Here is an 18,129-nt window from a genome sequence, read left to right as displayed (position 1 = left end):
TTTTGCATGGCTCCGCCCCCAGATTTCCAAGGGTCCCAGAGCGCCAGGGCCGGGGCGGCCAGGCACAGGCTGCAGAGCTCTGCCCAGCCAAGCTGCAGCCTCGGCCTGGCACTGGCCCCGTCACCTAGCGGCGAAAGTCACCCTCAGCTGCCCAGGGGATGTTCCCCCAAGTGCGTCCCCCTCAGATAAGGCTTGGCCGTTCGTGGCCGTTCGGGGCCTTTCAGGGGTGAGGCAGGGCAAGGACAGTGTCCCCCATCTCCTCCTTGTGGGGCTGCTGCTGCAGGCCGAGTCTGGCTGGCTGGCTGGCTGGCTGGCACCTTTGCTTTGCAGCTCCCGTGAAAAGCGAGCAAAGGGGCAGACTTTTTTTCTCCTGTGACGGGCACGACAGCACCTTTTCCAAGACAATGAAGAAAATGCATCCGAGTTCAACCCAAAAATATTGCAAAGTGCACAAGTTTCCAGAATTGCTCCGTCTTTTTTTTTCACAGCATTGTTTTCCCCAAGTGGGGAAGTGCACCAGTCCTGGAGGTACTGCAATACCAGGTTGATGCGTGGAGTGGACAGAGCAAGCTCCCATTCCATCTCCCTGTTCCAAAAATCAATTTAATATATGGTCCCCAGATAGAGGACGTATCAGATATTAAACTGATAAGAACAGATACTACACTTGATCTTAGCCAAAAGGCCGAGAAGCGATGCCCCCAAAGGGTTCGCCGGAAAGACTGCTGCTCGGCAGCTACCCTGCTGACTCGGAGCAACGCTCTGCTGCAGAACCCCAGACTCCTCGGCCAGGAATAGCATTTGCATGACCAGCATGCCCGGCGATATTTTGCATGGCTCCGCCCCCAGATTTCCAAGGGTCCCAGAGCGCCAGGGCCGGGGCGGCCAGGCACAGGCTGCAGAGCTCTGCCCAGCCAAGCTGCAGCCTCGGCCTGGCACTGGCCCCGTCACCTAGCGGCGAAAGTCACCCTCAGCTGCCCAGGGGATGTTCCCCCAAGTGCGTCCCCCTCAGATAAGGCTTGGCCGTTCGGGGCCTTTCAGGGGTGAGGCAGGGCAAGGACAGTGTCCCCCATCTCCTCCTTGTGGGGCTGCTGCTGCAGGCCGAGTCTGGCTGGCTGGCTGGCTGGCTGGCACCTTTGCTTTGCAGCTCCCGTGAAAAGCGAGCAAAGGGGCAGACTTTTTTTCTCCTGTGACGGGCACGACAGCACCTTTTCCAAGACAATGAAGAAAATGCATCCGAGTTCAACCCAAAAATATTGCAAAGTGCACAAGTTTCCAGAATTGCTCCGTCTTTTTTTTTCACAGCATTGTTTTCCCCAAGTGGGGAAGTGCACCAGTCCTGGAGGTACTGCAATACCAGGTTGATGCGTGGAGTGGACAGAGCAAGCTCCCATTCCATCTCCCTGTTCCAAAAATCAATTTAATATATGGTCCCCAGATAGAGGACGTATCAGATATTAAACTGATAAGAACAGATACTACACTTGATCTTAGCCAAAAGGCCGAGAAGCGATGCCCCCAAAGGGTTCGCCGGAAAGACTGCTGCTCGGCAGCTACCCTGCTGACTCGGAGCAACGCTCTGCTGCAGAACCCCAGACTCCTCGGCCAGGAATAGCATTTGCATGACCAGCATGCCCGGCGATATTTTGCATGGCTCCGCCCCCAGATTTCCAAGGGTCCCAGAGCGCCAGGGCCGGGGCGGCCAGGCACAGGCTGCAGAGCTCTGCCCAGCCAAGCTGCAGCCTCGGCCTGGCACTGGCCCCGTCACCTAGCGGCGAAAGTCACCCTCAGCTGCCCAGGGGATGTTCCCCCAAGTGCGTCCCCCTCAGATAAGGCTTGGCCGTTCGTGGCCGTTCGGGGCCTTTCAGGGGTGAGGCAGGGCAAGGACAGTGTCCCCCATCTCCTCCTTGTGGGGCTGCTGCTGCAGGCCGAGTCTGGCTGGCTGGCTGGCTGGCTGGCACCTTTGCTTTGCAGCTCCCGTGAAAAGCGAGCAAAGGGGCAGACTTTTTTTCTCCTGTGACGGGCACGACAGCACCTTTTCCAAGACAATGAAGAAAATGCATCCGAGTTCAACCCAAAAATATTGCAAAGTGCACAAGTTTCCAGAATTGCTCCGTCTTTTTTTTTCACAGCATTGTTTTCCCCAAGTGGGGAAGTGCACCAGTCCTGGAGGTACTGCAATACCAGGTTGATGCGTGGAGTGGACAGAGCAAGCTCCCATTCCATCTCCCTGTTCCAAAAATCAATTTAATATATGGTCCCCAGATAGAGGACGTATCAGATATTAAACTGATAAGAACAGATACTACACTTGATCTTAGCCAAAAGGCCGAGAAGCGATGCCCCCAAAGGGTTCGCCGGAAAGACTGCTGCTCGGCAGCTACCCTGCTGACTCGGAGCAACGCTCTGCTGCAGAACCCCAGACTCCTCGGCCAGGAATAGCATTTGCATGACCAGCATGCCCGGCGATATTTTGCATGGCTCCGCCCCCAGATTTCCAAGGGTCCCAGAGCGCCAGGGCCGGGGCGGCCAGGCACAGGCTGCAGAGCTCTGCCCAGCCAAGCTGCAGCCTCGGCCTGGCACTGGCCCCGTCACCTAGCGGCGAAAGTCACCCTCAGCTGCCCAGGGGATGTTCCCCCAAGTGCGTCCCCCTCAGATAAGGCTTGGCCGTTCGTGGCCGTTCGGGGCCTTTCAGGGGTGAGGCAGGGCAAGGACAGTGTCCCCCATCTCCTCCTTGTGGGGCTGCTGCTGCAGGCCGAGTCTGGCTGGCTGGCTGGCTGGCTGGCACCTTTGCTTTGCAGCTCCCGTGAAAAGCGAGCAAAGGGGCAGACTTTTTTTCTCCTGTGACGGGCACGACAGCACCTTTTCCAAGACAATGAAGAAAATGCATCCGAGTTCAACCCAAAAATATTGCAAAGTGCACAAGTTTCCAGAATTGCTCCGTCTTTTTTTTTCACAGCATTGTTTTCCCCAAGTGGGGAAGTGCACCAGTCCTGGAGGTACTGCAATACCAGGTTGATGCGTGGAGTGGACAGAGCAAGCTCCCATTCCATCTCCCTGTTCCAAAAATCAATTTAATATATGGTCCCCAGATAGAGGACGTATCAGATATTAAACTGATAAGAACAGATTTTTTTTTTTTTTTTTTTTTTGAACGGTCTCCACATCTCCCCTTACAACCGTCCCTTTCCTCCAGCAAAGTAGTATATACTACTTGCGACTATACGCCAATTAGTTCTCGAATTAAAAGATTTTCACGAATTAAAATTGAATTTGGTTAAAAAACTGTCAAAAAGAAAGACTTTGAGCAAACTGCTCTCCCTAACCCAGATTAGTTAAATAGTTAACGTTCTCCAGTTGTCTTGTTGCCAAATGTTTTGTGCCTCTTGTTTGCCCTTGACTTTGGCATCAAGACAGTAATATGTGTATAAAAAACACAACGCTAACTTTACACACTCCTCTGGAGTGATGTTTTTGTGCTGTAGCACTAGTAATGTTCTGGCCTTCCATAAGGCTTCTTTCGTTGCTGATGTAATTTGGTGAAAAAGAATTTTCTCTTGTTTCCCTCCTCCCTCCTGTATCCCTGTCAAGATGGATTCGAACGTCAGGGTCTGTTCTCCTGTGATTGCAAAAATCAGTGTTTCCAGTTTTTCCCACACTTGTTTTGCAAATGCACAATTCCACACAAAGTGTAGTGTTGATTCGTCCTGAGCGCATTTACTACACTTGATCTTAGCCAAAAGGCCGAGAAGCGATGCCCCCAAAGGGTTCGCCGGAAAGACTGCTGCTCGGCAGCTACCCTGCTGACTCGGAGCAACGCTCTGCTGCAGAACCCCAGACTCCTCGGCCAGGAATAGCATTTGCATGACCAGCATGCCCGGCGATATTTTGCATGGCTCCGCCCCCAGATTTCCAAGGGTCCCAGAGCGCCAGGGCCGGGGCGGCCAGGCACAGGCTGCAGAGCTCTGCCCAGCCAAGCTGCAGCCTCGGCCTGGCACTGGCCCCGTCACCTAGCGGCGAAAGTCACCCTCAGCTGCCCAGGGGATGTTCCCCCAAGTGCGTCCCCCTCAGATAAGGCTTGGCCGTTCGTGGCCGTTCGGGGCCTTTCAGGGGTGAGGCAGGGCAAGGACAGTGTCCCCCATCTCCTCCTTGTGGGGCTGCTGCTGCAGGCCGAGTCTGGCTGGCTGGCTGGCTGGCTGGCACCTTTGCTTTGCAGCTCCCGTGAAAAGCGAGCAAAGGGGCAGACTTTTTTTCTCCTGTGACGGGCACGACAGCACCTTTTCCAAGACAATGAAGAAAATGCATCCGAGTTCAACCCAAAAATATTGCAAAGTGCACAAGTTTCCAGAATTGCTCCGTCTTTTTTTTTCACAGCATTGTTTTCCCCAAGTGGGGAAGTGCACCAGTCCTGGAGGTACTGCAATACCAGGTTGATGCGTGGAGTGGACAGAGCAAGCTCCCATTCCATCTCCCTGTTCCAAAAATCAATTTAATATATGGTCCCCAGATAGAGGACGTATCAGATATTAAACTGATAAGAACAGATACTACACTTGATCTTAGCCAAAAGGCCGAGAAGCGATGCCCCCAAAGGGTTCGCCGGAAAGACTGCTGCTCGGCAGCTACCCTGCTGACTCGGAGCAACGCTCTGCTGCAGAACCCCAGACTCCTCGGCCAGGAATAGCATTTGCATGACCAGCATGCCCGGCGATATTTTGCATGGCTCCGCCCCCAGATTTCCAAGGGTCCCAGAGCGCCAGGGCCGAGGCGGCCAGGCACAGGCTGCAGAGCTCTGCCCAGCCAAGCTGCAGCCTCGGCCTGGCACTGGCCCCGTCACCTAGCGGCGAAAGTCACCCTCAGCTGCCCAGGGGATGTTCCCCCAAGTGCGTCCCCCTCAGATAAGGCTTGGCCGTTCGGGGCCTTTCAGGGGTGAGGCAGGGCAAGGACAGTGTCCCCCATCTCCTCCTTGTGGGGCTGCTGCTGCAGGCCGAGTCTGGCTGGCTGGCTGGCTGGCTGGCACCTTTGCTTTGCAGCTCCCGTGAAAAGCGAGCAAAGGGGCAGACTTTTTTTCTCCTGTGACGGGCACGACAGCACCTTTTCCAAGACAATGAAGAAAATGCATCCGAGTTCAACCCAAAAATATTGCAAAGTGCACAAGTTTCCAGAATTGCTCCGTCTTTTTTTTTCACAGCATTGTTTTCCCCAAGTGGGGAAGTGCACCAGTCCTGGAGGTACTGCAATACCAGGTTGATGCGTGGAGTGGACAGAGCAAGCTCCCATTCCATCTCCCTGTTCCAAAAATCAATTTAATATATGGTCCCCAGATAGAGGACGTATCAGATATTAAACTGATAAGAACAGATACTACACTTGATCTTAGCCAAAAGGCCGAGAAGCGATGCCCCCAAAGGGTTCGCCGGAAAGACTGCTGCTCGGCAGCTACCCTGCTGACTCGGAGCAACGCTCTGCTGCAGAACCCCAGACTCCTCGGCCAGGAATAGCATTTGCATGACCAGCATGCCCGGCGATATTTTGCATGGCTCCGCCCCCAGATTTCCAAGGGTCCCAGAGCGCCAGGGCCGGGGCGGCCAGGCACAGGCTGCAGAGCTCTGCCCAGCCAAGCTGCAGCCTCGGCCTGGCACTGGCCCCGTCACCTAGCGGCGAAAGTCACCCTCAGCTGCCCAGGGGATGTTCCCCCAAGTGCGTCCCCCTCAGATAAGGCTTGGCCGTTCGTGGCCGTTCAGGGCCTTTCAGGGGTGAGGCAGGGCAAGGACAGTGTCCCCCATCTCCTCCTTGTGGGGCTGCTGCTGCAGGCCGAGTCTGGCTGGCTGGCTGGCTGGCTGGCACCTTTGCTTTGCAGCTCCCGTGAAAAGCGAGCAAAGGGGCAGACTTTTTTTCTCCTGTGACGGGCACGACAGCACCTTTTCCAAGACAATGAAGAAAATGCATCCGAGTTCAACCCAAAAATATTGCAAAGTGCACAAGTTTCCAGAATTGCTCCGTCTTTTTTTTTCACAGCATTGTTTTCCCCAAGTGGGGAAGTGCACCAGTCCTGGAGGTACTGCAATACCAGGTTGATGCGTGGAGTGGACAGAGCAAGCTCCCATTCCATCTCCCTGTTCCAAAAATCAATTTAATATATGGTCCCCAGATAGAGGACGTATCAGATATTAAACTGATAAGAACAGATTTTTTTTTTTTTTTTTTTTTTTGAACGGTCTCCACATCTCCCCTTACAACCGTCCCTTTCCTCCAGCAAAGTAGTATATACTACTTGCGACTATACGCCAATTAGTTCTCGAATTAAAAGATTTTCACGAATTAAAATTGAATTTGGTTAAAAAACTGTCAAAAAGAAAGACTTTGAGCAAACTGCTCTCCCTAACCCAGATTAGTTAAATAGTTAACGTTCTCCAGTTGTCTTGTTGCCAAATGTTTTGTGCCTCTTGTTTGCCCTTGACTTTGGCATCAAGACAGTAATATGTGTATAAAAAACACAACGCTAACTTTACACACTCCTCTGGAGTGATGTTTTTGTGCTGTAGCACTAGTAATGTTCTGGCCTTCCATAAGGCTTCTTTCGTTGCTGATGTAATTTGGTGAAAAAGAATTTTCTCTTGTTTCCCTCCTCCCTCCTGTATCCCTGTCAAGATGGATTCGAACGTCAGGGTCTGTTCTCCTGTGATTGCAAAAATCAGTGTTTCCAGTTTTTCCCACACTTGTTTTGCAAATGCACAATTCCACACAAAGTGTAGTGTTGATTCGTCCTGAGCGCATTTACTACACTTGATCTTAGCCAAAAGGCCGAGAAGCGATGCCCCCAAAGGGTTCGCCGGAAAGACTGCTGCTCGGCAGCTACCCTGCTGACTCGGAGCAACGCTCTGCTGCAGAACCCCAGACTCCTCGGCCAGGAATAGCATTTGCATGACCAGCATGCCCGGCGATATTTTGCATGGCTCCGCCCCCAGATTTCCAAGGGTCCCAGAGCGCCAGGGCCGGGGCGGCCAGGCACAGGCTGCAGAGCTCTGCCCAGCCAAGCTGCAGCCTCGGCCTGGCACTGGCCCCGTCACCTAGCGGCGAAAGTCACCCTCAGCTGCCCAGGGGATGTTCCCCCAAGTGCGTCCCCCTCAGATAAGGCTTGGCCGTTCGTGGCCGTTCGGGGCCTTTCAGGGGTGAGGCAGGGCAAGGACAGTGTCCCCCATCTCCTCCTTGTGGGGCTGCTGCTGCAGGCCGAGTCTGGCTGGCTGGCTGGCTGGCTGGCACCTTTGCTTTGCAGCTCCCGTGAAAAGCGAGCAAAGGGGCAGACTTTTTTTCTCCTGTGACGGGCACGACAGCACCTTTTCCAAGACAATGAAGAAAATGCATCCGAGTTCAACCCAAAAATATTGCAAAGTGCACAAGTTTCCAGAATTGCTCCGTCTTTTTTTTTCACAGCATTGTTTTCCCCAAGTGGGGAAGTGCACCAGTCCTGGAGGTACTGCAATACCAGGTTGATGCGTGGAGTGGACAGAGCAAGCTCCCATTCCATCTCCCTGTTCCAAAAATCAATTTAATATATGGTCCCCAGATAGAGGACGTATCAGATATTAAACTGATAAGAACAGATACTACACTTGATCTTAGCCAAAAGGCCGAGAAGCGATGCCCCCAAAGGGTTCGCCGGAAAGACTGCTGCTCGGCAGCTACCCTGCTGACTCGGAGCAACGCTCTGCTGCAGAACCCCAGACTCCTCGGCCAGGAATAGCATTTGCATGACCAGCATGCCCGGCGATATTTTGCATGGCTCCGCCCCCAGATTTCCAAGGGTCCCAGAGCGCCAGGGCCGGGGCGGCCAGGCACAGGCTGCAGAGCTCTGCCCAGCCAAGCTGCAGCCTCGGCCTGGCACTGGCCCCGTCACCTAGCGGCGAAAGTCACCCTCAGCTGCCCAGGGGATGTTCCCCCAAGTGCGTCCCCCTCAGATAAGGCTTGGCCGTTCGGGGCCTTTCAGGGGTGAGGCAGGGCAAGGACAGTGTCCCCCATCTCCTCCTTGTGGGGCTGCTGCTGCAGGCCGAGTCTGGCTGGCTGGCTGGCTGGCTGGCACCTTTGCTTTGCAGCTCCCGTGAAAAGCGAGCAAAGGGGCAGACTTTTTTTCTCCTGTGACGGGCACGACAGCACCTTTTCCAAGACAATGAAGAAAATGCATCCGAGTTCAACCCAAAAATATTGCAAAGTGCACAAGTTTCCAGAATTGCTCCGTCTTTTTTTTTCACAGCATTGTTTTCCCCAAGTGGGGAAGTGCACCAGTCCTGGAGGTACTGCAATACCAGGTTGATGCGTGGAGTGGACAGAGCAAGCTCCCATTCCATCTCCCTGTTCCAAAAATCAATTTAATATATGGTCCCCAGATAGAGGACGTATCAGATATTAAACTGATAAGAACAGATTTTTTTTTTTTTTTTTTTTTTTGAACGGTCTCCACATCTCCCCTTACAACCGTCCCTTTCCTCCAGCAAAGTAGTATATACTACTTGCGACTATACGCCAATTAGTTCTCGAATTAAAAGATTTTCACGAATTAAAATTGAATTTGGTTAAAAAACTGTCAAAAAGAAAGACTTTGAGCAAACTGCTCTCCCTAACCCAGATTAGTTAAATAGTTAACGTTCTCCAGTTGTCTTGTTGCCAAATGTTTTGTGCCTCTTGTTTGCCCTTGACTTTGGCATCAAGACAGTAATATGTGTATAAAAAACACAACGCTAACTTTACACACTCCTCTGGAGTGATGTTTTTGTGCTGTAGCACTAGTAATGTTCTGGCCTTCCATAAGGCTTCTTTCGTTGCTGATGTAATTTGGTGAAAAAGAATTTTCTCTTGTTTCCCTCCTCCCTCCTGTATCCCTGTCAAGATGGATTCGAACGTCAGGGTCTGTTCTCCTGTGATTGCAAAAATCAGTGTTTCCAGTTTTTCCCACACTTGTTTTGCAAATGCACAATTCCACACAAAGTGTAGTGTTGATTCGTCCTGAGCGCATTTACTACACTTGATCTTAGCCAAAAGGCCGAGAAGCGATGCCCCCAAAGGGTTCGCCGGAAAGACTGCTGCTCGGCAGCTACCCTGCTGACTCGGAGCAACGCTCTGCTGCAGAACCCCAGACTCCTCGGCCAGGAATAGCATTTGCATGACCAGCATGCCCGGCGATATTTTGCATGGCTCCGCCCCCAGATTTCCAAGGGTCCCAGAGCGCCAGGGCCGAGGCGGCCAGGCACAGGCTGCAGAGCTCTGCCCAGCCAAGCTGCAGCCTCGGCCTGGCACTGGCCCCGTCACCTAGCGGCGAAAGTCACCCTCAGCTGCCCAGGGGATGTTCCCCCAAGTGCGTCCCCCTCAGATAAGGCTTGGCCGTTCGTGGCCGTTCGGGGCCTTTCAGGGGTGAGGCAGGGCAAGGACAGTGTCCCCCATCTCCTCCTTGTGGGGCTGCTGCTGCAGGCCGAGTCTGGCTGGCTGGCTGGCTGGCTGGCACCTTTGCTTTGCAGCTCCCGTGAAAAGCGAGCAAAGGGGCAGACTTTTTTTCTCCTGTGACGGGCACGACAGCACCTTTTCCAAGACAATGAAGAAAATGCATCCGAGTTCAACCCAAAAATATTGCAAAGTGCACAAGTTTCCAGAATTGCTCCGTCTTTTTTTTTCACAGCATTGTTTTCCCCAAGTGGGGAAGTGCACCAGTCCTGGAGGTACTGCAATACCAGGTTGATGCGTGGAGTGGACAGAGCAAGCTCCCATTCCATCTCCCTGTTCCAAAAATCAATTTAATATATGGTCCCCAGATAGAGGACGTATCAGATATTAAACTGATAAGAACAGATACTACACTTGATCTTAGCCAAAAGGCCGAGAAGCGATGCCCCCAAAGGGTTCGCCGGAAAGACTGCTGCTCGGCAGCTACCCTGCTGACTCGGAGCAACGCTCTGCTGCAGAACCCCAGACTCCTCGGCCAGGAATAGCATTTGCATGACCAGCATGCCCGGCGATATTTTGCATGGCTCCGCCCCCAGATTTCCAAGGGTCCCAGAGCGCCAGGGCCGGGGCGGCCAGGCACAGGCTGCAGAGCTCTGCCCAGCCAAGCTGCAGCCTCGGCCTGGCACTGGCCCCGTCACCTAGCGGCGAAAGTCACCCTCAGCTGCCCAGGGGATGTTCCCCCAAGTGCGTCCCCCTCAGATAAGGCTTGGCCGTTCGTGGCCGTTCGGGGCCTTTCAGGGGTGAGGCAGGGCAAGGACAGTGTCCCCCATCTCCTCCTTGTGGGGCTGCTGCTGCAGGCCGAGTCTGGCTGGCTGGCTGGCTGGCTGGCACCTTTGCTTTGCAGCTCCCGTGAAAAGCGAGCAAAGGGGCAGACTTTTTTTCTCCTGTGACGGGCACGACAGCACCTTTTCCAAGACAATGAAGAAAATGCATCCGAGTTCAACCCAAAAATATTGCAAAGTGCACAAGTTTCCAGAATTGCTCCGTCTTTTTTTTTCACAGCATTGTTTTCCCCAAGTGGGGAAGTGCACCAGTCCTGGAGGTACTGCAATACCAGGTTGATGCGTGGAGTGGACAGAGCAAGCTCCCATTCCATCTCCCTGTTCCAAAAATCAATTTAATATATGGTCCCCAGATAGAGGACGTATCAGATATTAAACTGATAAGAACAGATACTACACTTGATCTTAGCCAAAAGGCCGAGAAGCGATGCCCCCAAAGGGTTCGCCGGAAAGACTGCTGCTCGGCAGCTACCCTGCTGACTCGGAGCAACGCTCTGCTGCAGAACCCCAGACTCCTCGGCCAGGAATAGCATTTGCATGACCAGCATGCCCGGCGATATTTTGCATGGCTCCGCCCCCAGATTTCCAAGGGTCCCAGAGCGCCAGGGCCGGGGCGGCCAGGCACAGGCTGCAGAGCTCTGCCCAGCCAAGCTGCAGCCTCGGCCTGGCACTGGCCCCGTCACCTAGCGGCGAAAGTCACCCTCAGCTGCCCAGGGGATGTTCCCCCAAGTGCGTCCCCCTCAGATAAGGCTTGGCCGTTCGGGGCCTTTCAGGGGTGAGGCAGGGCAAGGACAGTGTCCCCCATCTCCTCCTTGTGGGGCTGCTGCTGCAGGCCGAGTCTGGCTGGCTGGCTGGCTGGCTGGCACCTTTGCTTTGCAGCTCCCGTGAAAAGCGAGCAAAGGGGCAGACTTTTTTTCTCCTGTGACGGGCACGACAGCACCTTTTCCAAGACAATGAAGAAAATGCATCCGAGTTCAACCCAAAAATATTGCAAAGTGCACAAGTTTCCAGAATTGCTCCGTCTTTTTTTTTCACAGCATTGTTTTCCCCAAGTGGGGAAGTGCACCAGTCCTGGAGGTACTGCAATACCAGGTTGATGCGTGGAGTGGACAGAGCAAGCTCCCATTCCATCTCCCTGTTCCAAAAATCAATTTAATATATGGTCCCCAGATAGAGGACGTATCAGATATTAAACTGATAAGAACAGATACTACACTTGATCTTAGCCAAAAGGCCGAGAAGCGATGCCCCCAAAGGGTTCGCCGGAAAGACTGCTGCTCGGCAGCTACCCTGCTGACTCGGAGCAACGCTCTGCTGCAGAACCCCAGACTCCTCGGCCAGGAATAGCATTTGCATGACCAGCATGCCCGGCGATATTTTGCATGGCTCCGCCCCCAGATTTCCAAGGGTCCCAGAGCGCCAGGGCCGGGGCGGCCAGGCACAGGCTGCAGAGCTCTGCCCAGCCAAGCTGCAGCCTCGGCCTGGCACTGGCCCCGTCACCTAGCGGCGAAAGTCACCCTCAGCTGCCCAGGGGATGTTCCCCCAAGTGCGTCCCCCTCAGATAAGGCTTGGCCGTTCGTGGCCGTTCGGGGCCTTTCAGGGGTGAGGCAGGGCAAGGACAGTGTCCCCCATCTCCTCCTTGTGGGGCTGCTGCTGCAGGCCGAGTCTGGCTGGCTGGCTGGCTGGCTGGCACCTTTGCTTTGCAGCTCCCGTGAAAAGCGAGCAAAGGGGCAGACTTTTTTTCTCCTGTGACGGGCACGACAGCACCTTTTCCAAGACAATGAAGAAAATGCATCCGAGTTCAACCCAAAAATATTGCAAAGTGCACAAGTTTCCAGAATTGCTCCGTCTTTTTTTTTCACAGCATTGTTTTCCCCAAGTGGGGAAGTGCACCAGTCCTGGAGGTACTGCAATACCAGGTTGATGCGTGGAGTGGACAGAGCAAGCTCCCATTCCATCTCCCTGTTCCAAAAATCAATTTAATATATGGTCCCCAGATAGAGGACGTATCAGATATTAAACTGATAAGAACAGATACTACACTTGATCTTAGCCAAAAGGCCGAGAAGCGATGCCCCCAAAGGGTTCGCCGGAAAGACTGCTGCTCGGCAGCTACCCTGCTGACTCGGAGCAACGCTCTGCTGCAGAACCCCAGACTCCTCGGCCAGGAATAGCATTTGCATGACCAGCATGCCCGGCGATATTTTGCATGGCTCCGCCCCCAGATTTCCAAGGGTCCCAGAGCGCCAGGGCCGGGGCGGCCAGGCACAGGCTGCAGAGCTCTGCCCAGCCAAGCTGCAGCCTCGGCCTGGCACTGGCCCCGTCACCTAGCGGCGAAAGTCACCCTCAGCTGCCCAGGGGATGTTCCCCCAAGTGCGTCCCCCTCAGATAAGGCTTGGCCGTTCGTGGCCGTTCGGGGCCTTTCAGGGGTGAGGCAGGGCAAGGACAGTGTCCCCCATCTCCTCCTTGTGGGGCTGCTGCTGCAGGCCGAGTCTGGCTGGCTGGCTGGCTGGCTGGCACCTTTGCTTTGCAGCTCCCGTGAAAAGCGAGCAAAGGGGCAGACTTTTTTTCTCCTGTGACGGGCACGACAGCACCTTTTCCAAGACAATGAAGAAAATGCATCCGAGTTCAACCCAAAAATATTGCAAAGTGCACAAGTTTCCAGAATTGCTCCGTCTTTTTTTTTCACAGCATTGTTTTCCCCAAGTGGGGAAGTGCACCAGTCCTGGAGGTACTGCAATACCAGGTTGATGCGTGGAGTGGACAGAGCAAGCTCCCATTCCATCTCCCTGTTCCAAAAATCAATTTAATATATGGTCCCCAGATAGAGGACGTATCAGATATTAAACTGATAAGAACAGATACTACACTTGATCTTAGCCAAAAGGCCGAGAAGCGATGCCCCCAAAGGGTTCGCCGGAAAGACTGCTGCTCGGCAGCTACCCTGCTGACTCGGAGCAACGCTCTGCTGCAGAACCCCAGACTCCTCGGCCAGGAATAGCATTTGCATGACCAGCATGCCCGGCGATATTTTGCATGGCTCCGCCCCCAGATTTCCAAGGGTCCCAGAGCGCCAGGGCCGGGGCGGCCAGGCACAGGCTGCAGAGCTCTGCCCAGCCAAGCTGCAGCCTCGGCCTGGCACTGGCCCCGTCACCTAGCGGCGAAAGTCACCCTCAGCTGCCCAGGGGATGTTCCCCCAAGTGCGTCCCCCTCAGATAAGGCTTGGCCGTTCGTGGCCGTTCGGGGCCTTTCAGGGGTGAGGCAGGGCAAGGACAGTGTCCCCCATCTCCTCCTTGTGGGGCTGCTGCTGCAGGCCGAGTCTGGCTGGCTGGCTGGCTGGCTGGCACCTTTGCTTTGCAGCTCCCGTGAAAAGCGAGCAAAGGGGCAGACTTTTTTTCTCCTGTGACGGGCACGACAGCACCTTTTCCAAGACAATGAAGAAAATGCATCCGAGTTCAACCCAAAAATATTGCAAAGTGCACAAGTTTCCAGAATTGCTCCGTCTTTTTTTTTCACAGCATTGTTTTCCCCAAGTGGGGAAGTGCACCAGTCCTGGAGGTACTGCAATACCAGGTTGATGCGTGGAGTGGACAGAGCAAGCTCCCATTCCATCTCCCTGTTCCAAAAATCAATTTAATATATGGTCCCCAGATAGAGGACGTATCAGATATTAAACTGATAAGAACAGATACTACACTTGATCTTAGCCAAAAGGCCGAGAAGCGATGCCCCCAAAGGGTTCGCCGGAAAGACTGCTGCTCGGCAGCTACCCTGCTGACTCGGAGCAACGCTCTGCTGCAGAACCCCAGACTCCTCGGCCAGGAATAGCATTTGCATGACCAGCATGCCCGGCGATATTTTGCATGGCTCCGCCCCCAGATTTCCAAGGGTCCCAGAGCGCCAGGGCCGGGGCGGCCAGGCACAGGCTGCAGAGCTCTGCCCAGCCAAGCTGCAGCCTCGGCCTGGCACTGGCCCCGTCACCTAGCGGCGAAAGTCACCCTCAGCTGCCCAGGGGATGTTCCCCCAAGTGCGTCCCCCTCAGATAAGGCTTGGCCGTTCGGGGCCGTTCGGGGCCTTTCAGGGGTGAGGCAGGGCAAGGACAGTGTCCCCCATCTCCTCCTTGTGGGGCTGCTGCTGCAGGCCGAGTCTGGCTGGCTGGCTGGCTGGCTGGCACCTTTGCTTTGCAGCTCCCGTGAAAAGCGAGCAAAGGGGCAGACTTTTTTTCTCCTGTGACGGGCACGACAGCACCTTTTCCAAGACAATGAAGAAAATGCATCCGAGTTCAACCCAAAAATATTGCAAAGTGCACAAGTTTCCAGAATTGCTCCGTCTTTTTTTTTCACAGCATTGTTTTCCCCAAGTGGGGAAGTGCACCAGTCCTGGAGGTACTGCAATACCAGGTTGATGCGTGGAGTGGACAGAGCAAGCTCCCATTCCATCTCCCTGTTCCAAAAATCAATTTAATATATGGTCCCCAGATAGAGGACGTATCAGATATTAAACTGATAAGAACAGATACTACACTTGATCTTAGCCAAAAGGCCGAGAAGCGATGCCCCCAAAGGGTTCGCCGGAAAGACTGCTGCTCGGCAGCTACCCTGCTGACTCGGAGCAACGCTCTGCTGCAGAACCCCAGACTCCTCGGCCAGGAATAGCATTTGCATGACCAGCATGCCCGGCGATATTTTGCATGGCTCCGCCCCCAGATTTCCAAGGGTCCCAGAGCGCCAGGGCCGAGGCGGCCAGGCACAGGCTGCAGAGCTCTGCCCAGCCAAGCTGCAGCCTCGGCCTGGCACTGGCCCCGTCACCTAGCGGCGAAAGTCACCCTCAGCTGCCCAGGGGATGTTCCCCCAAGTGCGTCCCCCTCAGATAAGGCTTGGCCGTTCGGGGCCTTTCAGGGGTGAGGCAGGGCAAGGACAGTGTCCCCCATCTCCTCCTTGTGGGGCTGCTGCTGCAGGCCGAGTCTGGCTGGCTGGCTGGCTGGCTGGCACCTTTGCTTTGCAGCTCCCGTGAAAAGCGAGCAAAGGGGCAGACTTTTTTTCTCCTGTGACGGGCACGACAGCACCTTTTCCAAGACAATGAAGAAAATGCATCCGAGTTCAACCCAAAAATATTGCAAAGTGCACAAGTTTCCAGAATTGCTCCGTCTTTTTTTTTCACAGCATTGTTTTCCCCAAGTGGGGAAGTGCACCAGTCCTGGAGGTACTGCAATACCAGGTTGATGCGTGGAGTGGACAGAGCAAGCTCCCATTCCATCTCCCTGTTCCAAAAATCAATTTAATATATGGTCCCCAGATAGAGGACGTATCAGATATTAAACTGATAAGAACAGATACTACACTTGATCTTAGCCAAAAGGCCGAGAAGCGATGCCCCCAAAGGGTTCGCCGGAAAGACTGCTGCTCGGCAGCTACCCTGCTGACTCGGAGCAACGCTCTGCTGCAGAACCCCAGACTCCTCGGCCAGGAATAGCATTTGCATGACCAGCATGCCCGGCGATATTTTGCATGGCTCCGCCCCCAGATTTCCAAGGGTCCCAGAGCGCCAGGGCCGGGGCGGCCAGGCACAGGCTGCAGAGCTCTGCCCAGCCAAGCTGCAGCCTCGGCCTGGCACTGGCCCCGTCACCTAGCGGCGAAAGTCACCCTCAGCTGCCCAGGGGATGTTCCCCCAAGTGCGTCCCCCTCAGATAAGGCTTGGCCGTTCGTGGCCGTTCAGGGCCTTTCAGGGGTGAGGCAGGGCAAGGACAGTGTCCCCCATCTCCTCCTTGTGGGGCTGCTGCTGCAGGCCGAGTCTGGCTGGCTGGCTGGCTGGCTGGCACCTTTGCTTTGCAGCTCCCGTGAAAAGCGAGCAAAGGGGCAGACTTTTTTTCTCCTGTGACGGGCACGACAGCACCTTTTCCAAGACAATGAAGAAAATGCATCCGAGTTCAACCCAAAAATATTGCAAAGTGCACAAGTTTCCAGAATTGCTCCGTCTTTTTTTTTCACAGCATTGTTTTCCCCAAGTGGGGAAGTGCACCAGTCCTGGAGGTACTGCAATACCAGGTTGATGCGTGGAGTGGACAGAGCAAGCTCCCATTCCATCTCCCTGTTCCAAAAATCAATTTAATATATGGTCCCCAGATAGAGGACGTATCAGATATTAAACTGATAAGAACAGATTTTTTTTTTTTTTTTTTTTTTTGAACGGTCTCCACATCTCCCCTTACAACCGTCCCTTTCCTCCAGCAAAGTAGTATATACTACTTGCGACTATACGCCAATTAGTTCTCGAATTAAAAGATTTTCACGAATTAAAATTGAATTTGGTTAAAAAACTGTCAAAAAGAAAGACTTTGAGCAAACTGCTCTCCCTAACCCAGATTAGTTAAATAGTTAACGTTCTCCAGTTGTCTTGTTGCCAAATGTTTTGTGCCTCTTGTTTGCCCTTGACTTTGGCATCAAGACAGTAATATGTGTATAAAAAACACAACGCTAACTTTACACACTCCTCTGGAGTGATGTTTTTGTGCTGTAGCACTAGTAATGTTCTGGCCTTCCATAAGGCTTCTTTCGTTGCTGATGTAATTTGGTGAAAAAGAATTTTCTCTTGTTTCCCTCCTCCCTCCTGTATCCCTGTCAAGATGGATTCGAACGTCAGGGTCTGTTCTCCTGTGATTGCAAAAATCAGTGTTTCCAGTTTTTCCCACACTTGTTTTGCAAATGCACAATTCCACACAAAGTGTAGTGTTGATTCGTCCTGAGCGCATTTACTACACTTGATCTTAGCCAAAAGGCCGAGAAGCGATGCCCCCAAAGGGTTCGCCGGAAAGACTGCTGCTCGGCAGCTACCCTGCTGACTCGGAGCAACGCTCTGCTGCAGAACCCCAGACTCCTCGGCCAGGAATAGCATTTGCATGACCAGCATGCCCGGCGATATTTTGCATGGCTCCGCCCCCAGATTTCCAAGGGTCCCAGAGCGCCAGGGCCGGGGCGGCCAGGCACAGGCTGCAGAGCTCTGCCCAGCCAAGCTGCAGCCTCGGCCTGGCACTGGCCCCGTCACCTAGCGGCGAAAGTCACCCTCAGCTGCCCAGGGGATGTTCCCCCAAGTGCGTCCCCCTCAGATAAGGCTTGGCCGTTCGTGGCCGTTCGGGGCCTTTCAGGGGTGAGGCAGGGCAAGGACAGTGTCCCCCATCTCCTCCTTGTGGGGCTGCTGCTGCAGGCCGAGTCTGGCTGGCTGGCTGGCTGGCTGGCACCTTTGCTTTGCAGCTCCCGTGAAAAGCGAGCAAAGGGGCAGACTTTTTTTCTCCTGTGACGGGCACGACAGCACCTTTTCCAAGACAATGAAGAAAATGCATCCGAGTTCAACCCAAAAATATTGCAAAGTGCACAAGTTTCCAGAATTGCTCCGTCTTTTTTTTTCACAGCATTGTTTTCCCCAAGTGGGGAAGTGCACCAGTCCTGGAGGTACTGCAATACCAGGTTGATGCGTGGAGTGGACAGAGCAAGCTCCCATTCCATCTCCCTGTTCCAAAAATCAATTTAATATATGGTCCCCAGATAGAGGACGTATCAGATATTAAACTGATAAGAACAGATACTACACTTGATCTTAGCCAAAAGGCCGAGAAGCGATGCCCCCAAAGGGTTCGCCGGAAAGACTGCTGCTCGGCAGCTACCCTGCTGACTCGGAGCAACGCTCTGCTGCAGAACCCCAGACTCCTCGGCCAGGAATAGCATTTGCATGACCAGCATGCCCGGCGATATTTTGCATGGCTCCGCCCCCAGATTTCCAAGGGTCCCAGAGCGCCAGGGCCGGGGCGGCCAGGCACAGGCTGCAGAGCTCTGCCCAGCCAAGCTGCAGCCTCGGCCTGGCA

General features: G+C 53.9%; 19 non-coding genes across 19 annotated transcripts; all 19 read right to left on the bottom strand.

Annotated features, from left to right (window-relative positions):
* Positions 1–506: 506 nt before the first annotated feature.
* LOC138517416 (U2 spliceosomal RNA) lies at positions 507–697 on the bottom strand. The gene has a single exon (XR_011282603.1). It is a non-coding gene; the product is annotated as a U2 spliceosomal RNA (small nuclear RNA).
* Positions 698–1,323: 626 nt separating this feature from the next.
* Positions 1,324–1,514, bottom strand: LOC138517415 (U2 spliceosomal RNA). The gene has a single exon (XR_011282602.1). It is a non-coding gene; the product is annotated as a U2 spliceosomal RNA (small nuclear RNA).
* A 636-nt stretch (positions 1,515–2,150) lies between these two features.
* On the bottom strand, positions 2,151–2,341 carry LOC138517413 (U2 spliceosomal RNA). The gene has a single exon (XR_011282600.1). It is a non-coding gene; the product is annotated as a U2 spliceosomal RNA (small nuclear RNA).
* Positions 2,342–2,977: 636 nt separating this feature from the next.
* Positions 2,978–3,161, bottom strand: LOC138517569 (U2 spliceosomal RNA). Its single transcript, XR_011282721.1, has one exon. It is a non-coding gene; the product is annotated as a U2 spliceosomal RNA (small nuclear RNA).
* A 1,231-nt stretch (positions 3,162–4,392) lies between these two features.
* On the bottom strand, positions 4,393–4,583 carry LOC138517412 (U2 spliceosomal RNA). Its single transcript, XR_011282599.1, has one exon. It is a non-coding gene; the product is annotated as a U2 spliceosomal RNA (small nuclear RNA).
* Positions 4,584–5,209: 626 nt separating this feature from the next.
* On the bottom strand, positions 5,210–5,400 carry LOC138517411 (U2 spliceosomal RNA). The gene has a single exon (XR_011282598.1). It is a non-coding gene; the product is annotated as a U2 spliceosomal RNA (small nuclear RNA).
* Positions 5,401–6,036: 636 nt separating this feature from the next.
* LOC138517601 (U2 spliceosomal RNA) lies at positions 6,037–6,221 on the bottom strand. Its single transcript, XR_011282750.1, has one exon. It is a non-coding gene; the product is annotated as a U2 spliceosomal RNA (small nuclear RNA).
* A 1,231-nt stretch (positions 6,222–7,452) lies between these two features.
* On the bottom strand, positions 7,453–7,643 carry LOC138517410 (U2 spliceosomal RNA). Its single transcript, XR_011282597.1, has one exon. It is a non-coding gene; the product is annotated as a U2 spliceosomal RNA (small nuclear RNA).
* A 626-nt stretch (positions 7,644–8,269) lies between these two features.
* LOC138517600 (U2 spliceosomal RNA) lies at positions 8,270–8,454 on the bottom strand. Its single transcript, XR_011282749.1, has one exon. It is a non-coding gene; the product is annotated as a U2 spliceosomal RNA (small nuclear RNA).
* A 1,231-nt stretch (positions 8,455–9,685) lies between these two features.
* Positions 9,686–9,876, bottom strand: LOC138517409 (U2 spliceosomal RNA). Its single transcript, XR_011282596.1, has one exon. It is a non-coding gene; the product is annotated as a U2 spliceosomal RNA (small nuclear RNA).
* Positions 9,877–10,512: 636 nt separating this feature from the next.
* LOC138517408 (U2 spliceosomal RNA) lies at positions 10,513–10,703 on the bottom strand. Its single transcript, XR_011282595.1, has one exon. It is a non-coding gene; the product is annotated as a U2 spliceosomal RNA (small nuclear RNA).
* A 626-nt stretch (positions 10,704–11,329) lies between these two features.
* Positions 11,330–11,520, bottom strand: LOC138517406 (U2 spliceosomal RNA). The gene has a single exon (XR_011282594.1). It is a non-coding gene; the product is annotated as a U2 spliceosomal RNA (small nuclear RNA).
* A 636-nt stretch (positions 11,521–12,156) lies between these two features.
* LOC138517405 (U2 spliceosomal RNA) lies at positions 12,157–12,347 on the bottom strand. Its single transcript, XR_011282593.1, has one exon. It is a non-coding gene; the product is annotated as a U2 spliceosomal RNA (small nuclear RNA).
* A 636-nt stretch (positions 12,348–12,983) lies between these two features.
* LOC138517404 (U2 spliceosomal RNA) lies at positions 12,984–13,174 on the bottom strand. Its single transcript, XR_011282592.1, has one exon. It is a non-coding gene; the product is annotated as a U2 spliceosomal RNA (small nuclear RNA).
* Positions 13,175–13,810: 636 nt separating this feature from the next.
* LOC138517403 (U2 spliceosomal RNA) lies at positions 13,811–14,001 on the bottom strand. The gene has a single exon (XR_011282591.1). It is a non-coding gene; the product is annotated as a U2 spliceosomal RNA (small nuclear RNA).
* A 636-nt stretch (positions 14,002–14,637) lies between these two features.
* On the bottom strand, positions 14,638–14,828 carry LOC138517401 (U2 spliceosomal RNA). The gene has a single exon (XR_011282589.1). It is a non-coding gene; the product is annotated as a U2 spliceosomal RNA (small nuclear RNA).
* A 626-nt stretch (positions 14,829–15,454) lies between these two features.
* Positions 15,455–15,645, bottom strand: LOC138517400 (U2 spliceosomal RNA). Its single transcript, XR_011282588.1, has one exon. It is a non-coding gene; the product is annotated as a U2 spliceosomal RNA (small nuclear RNA).
* A 636-nt stretch (positions 15,646–16,281) lies between these two features.
* LOC138517599 (U2 spliceosomal RNA) lies at positions 16,282–16,466 on the bottom strand. Its single transcript, XR_011282748.1, has one exon. It is a non-coding gene; the product is annotated as a U2 spliceosomal RNA (small nuclear RNA).
* A 1,231-nt stretch (positions 16,467–17,697) lies between these two features.
* Positions 17,698–17,888, bottom strand: LOC138517399 (U2 spliceosomal RNA). Its single transcript, XR_011282587.1, has one exon. It is a non-coding gene; the product is annotated as a U2 spliceosomal RNA (small nuclear RNA).
* Between the last annotated feature and the right edge of the window lie 241 nt (positions 17,889–18,129).

This window comes from Ambystoma mexicanum, chromosome 6q (assembly GCF_040938575.1).
Source record: "Ambystoma mexicanum isolate Mex_15411 chromosome 6q, UKY_AmexF1_1, whole genome shotgun sequence".
NCBI classification, from domain to species: Eukaryota; Metazoa; Chordata; class Amphibia; order Caudata; family Ambystomatidae; genus Ambystoma; species Ambystoma mexicanum.
Note: the sequence above shows the minus strand (reverse complement) of the source record. Positions and strands in the feature narration are given on the sequence as shown.